Source organism: Hevea brasiliensis, chromosome 8, assembly GCF_030052815.1.
Source record: "Hevea brasiliensis isolate MT/VB/25A 57/8 chromosome 8, ASM3005281v1, whole genome shotgun sequence".
Lineage (NCBI taxonomy): Eukaryota > Viridiplantae > Streptophyta > Magnoliopsida > Malpighiales > Euphorbiaceae > Hevea > Hevea brasiliensis.
This window is the reverse complement of record NC_079500.1, coordinates 92,529,954-92,533,681: the sequence shown is the minus strand read 5'-3', so window position 1 is coordinate 92,533,681 and position 3,728 is coordinate 92,529,954. Positions and strand designations below refer to the sequence as shown.

Here is a 3,728-nt window from a genome sequence, read left to right as displayed (position 1 = left end):
TAGTCCGAAACCTCTGGTCTGATGGCAACTCTTAATGCAACTCTAGCTCATGTTAGGGTAACTGAGTCACTGACTCTAGTTATCACCCAACTGTGACCTTTCAATATTCTAACTCTAGACCCCTAACCAGGAGTTCCCAACTTCTCTGCAGATATAAAACTCTGTTCTGGCATAACTATACCAAAATAGAAGCCATCCACAAACACCCTCATTATGGAGCACCACGGGGATGCACGCAGCTCTACACAATAATCTCATGTCGATGCTTGTAATCTCACGACTTACAGGCGGACATCGAGAACATTGTATAGTTACTACGATACGTCCTGACAGACTAGGTCTCCTAATTTCTTATCTCTCCTGAATCTTCTATTATCACAAACTTATTCTGAATGGGTCATCTACTGATGACTGCCAGCAGTGGTATCCTCATCCTTATCTAGGGCAACTGTACTTTTAAGACTCACTTTTATGTACTCGTGCCTTACACGAAATGGGCACACCATTTAAACCCATACTGATAAAAATATAACATTTCTTAGAGTATGTATCCTCATGATAGGCCTCACATGTCTACTAACTCTATTTCACATTTCTGTGTACTCCACGAAAATCAAGACACTAATTGAGGCACTTTTATATTTTCCGAGGTATAACGCGGAATCTAGAAACAAAGAATTACAGAAAAAGTAAACAGAATCCTATACTCCGCATGTAACATCCTAACAAGACTCCTTTTACACTCCCAAGTATATTCTTTCCCATGAATCTAGAGCCTAAGCTCTGATACCAACTTTGTCATGACCCAACCTATGGGCCAAACCGGCACTAGGACCTGGACCAGCTTAAAGCCTCCGAGGCCAGTAGTAAGCCTAACTATTCCTCAAATCCATAACCAGGCCCACAATTTAGGCCCAATATGCATATAAAATAATTTAAATTAAACTATTATAATTATATTTTGAGCCAATTTAACCTAGAAATTTTCAGAAACTAAAATCAGGGGAGCCCAGCTCAACCCTGTTACCTCATTTACAAACTGTTTAAATACCATACAAATCTTCATTTATTAATTTCAAAAATTTAAATTAACACAATTTCTAACAAGGTCCACACTATTACTAACACATGCGGAGTTCTAGATTTTTAAATTTAGAAAAGATAGTAAAACAATTAAATAATCGACGTTAAACCTGCGAGGAAGAAAACAGGTTGCTCTATAAAATAACTCCTCCTGTGGCCTGGAAAAATATTGAACAGGAGTGAGCATTCGACTCAGAGAGTAAAATATCAATTTTAACCATAATCTCTATAACTATCTAAAACTAATGCACCATGTGGAGTGAAATGCAATATCAGCAATAATTTCATATCATAACATCAAAAAGGTAATTTGGAGCACTCACACACCCAATAATATCAATCACAATATATATGGGAGCTGATTCCCTATACAGTTCTCTTAAATCCAACCTATGCCAGTGAAGAACTCAAGTCGGACTTTCGCTTAATATACCAAATCGGGGTCCCAGCGAAGAACTCAAGCCGTGACTACCCCGAAGGACCAGGTCCCAGTGAAGATCTCAAGCCGTGTCTACCCGTCCTATCCATAGTCCACACCACATCACACGCATGCCAACGCACGCACACTGCTCCAAATTACCACAACAACATACATGGCACTTTAATAGTTGTGAATGCACCATAAAACGTGTCTAGAGTTTAACTACATAAATATATACATATAAGTGATGCATGGGCATGCTTGAACATATAATAATAGTAAAATTACAATTAAAATTAATATTTTACTCACAGTATACCGATGACTATTGTGGCTGCTGGATGCAGAAAAATAGCTGACCTCGATCACCTAATAATTAAATTATAAATTTATTAGTACTAAGTTAAGATAAAACTCTAAAGAGGCAATAGACAGCCTAATTCATGCCGGAAATCCGGCAGAGTTTCCCCTATACCTGGGACCTACCCAACCTGCAAAAGGGCTCAAATAACACTTCTAAATTCTCAGTTTCCACAATCACATCTCATCAATATCACATGGCCCCTCCTGGGCCCTCCAAATCAGACAATACTCAAAATTTTAAAAATTACATTTTTCAAAAATCCACTCAAACAAGCTCTAAAAATTTTAAAATTTTGCCCCACGGTCCTTAATAATATTATAAGGCTATTGCAAAATGAATTGAAATTTGCTAATCACCCATGAATATTTTATTCAAGAATTTTACTCGATTCCATAAGTTTCAAACATCTAACATATTCTTAATTCAACCCAATTAAATATTCACATATTTAAACCTCCATCCTCAAGCTTTAACAAATTATATAAAATTTAATTATCTTAATTTCAAATAGTCTTATATGCCCATATGCTAAAAATCTAACTAAAATCCATCTATATTTTTCAAAAATATTCTACAATCACTCAAAATTCAACAAACACCATAGAATATCTCCAAATAATTTTACTTTCATCATATATATTTCTTAGAATTTTTCTCTAATTTTTCCTGTTTAAGAAACACTGTATTTATGCTCCACAGACAGAGAAATAATAAAAATTGTCTTACCTGAAGTTTATCTGTGTCTCAAAAATTCCAAAAATTGTGAGGAAGCTTCTGGAAGTTGAATCATCTCCATAGCCCACCGGAGCCACCGCGCACAGTGGCCGGCCGTTGGTCGCCGGCGACATTTGCCGGATCTGATCATACCACAATGTTCCTCTTCTCTTCCTCAGTCCATAGGTGGTCTCGGATCGTCGATCCAACGGTTGGATCGTCGTAGATCTGACGAAAAAGCTTGAAAAACCCGAAACTTCTCTCCTCCATATCTCACTCATCCGACCTCCATTTGCTATAAAATTGGTATCAAAAGAAAGCTCTCGGAACAAGCTTTCCAACGCCACCTGAATCGCCTCGATCGGACATCGGATGAAGCTGGAATAGCGCCTGAAAGCCGCTGCCCACTTTGCGCACGTTTTCTCTCTCTTCTCCCTCTCTTGCCGCCATTTCTAGTGGTTCTGGCCGTCGCCGGAGGGTCGCCGGCCGGGTGGGGAGCCTCTTGGGAAGTCGCCGGTCGGTCACCGGAGCAAGAAAGAAAAAGAAGAGAGGGGAGGAGAGGAGAGAAGAGAAAATGAGGAGGGGGGGGTTCCTCCTCCTGTTTTTGAACTTTTTTTTTTTTGGATGTTACAAATTCGATATTTTTTATATTAAAAAAAATTTTATTTTCTTAAAAAAATGTTTCAATCATTGAACTATGCATATTTTAAACGTATGGTTTTTTTTTTTTGAAAATTTATAACTCGATCCCTAAGTTTTGCTCTGTATTATACTTTAATCCTTTAAAAATTTAATTATTTAGTCATTGAGTTTTATAATAGGTTACACTTTAGTCCCTAGACTTTGAGAAATGAATTATTAAGTCTCTTTAATTTTAATATATAAAACAATTTAATTTCTGTAGTTTTAATATTTATAACAATTTCATTCATTGATAGAAGAAATAAATTTTTATATGTATTAAAATTATTGGGATTAAAGTGTAATATAGTGTAAAATTTAGAGACTAAATATGTCACGACCCAACCTATGGGCCGAACCGGCACTAGGACCTGGGGCAGCCTAAAGCTCCTGATTCCCATAGTAAGCCTAATTATTCCTTAACCCAATTCTAAGGCTCATTTGGGCCCAATTTCAAGAATTCAA

General features: G+C 37.0%; 1 long non-coding RNA gene across 1 annotated transcript; it reads right to left on the bottom strand.

Moving 5' to 3' along the window:
• Positions 1-959: 959 nt before the first annotated feature.
• LOC131182540 (uncharacterized) lies at positions 960-2,633 on the bottom strand. The gene is made up of 3 exons (XR_009150814.1): positions 2,595-2,633; positions 1,817-1,873; positions 960-1,241 (listed from the first exon to the last, which is right to left on the bottom strand). It is a non-coding gene; the product is annotated as an uncharacterized LOC131182540 (long non-coding RNA).
• Between the last annotated feature and the right edge of the window lie 1,095 nt (positions 2,634-3,728).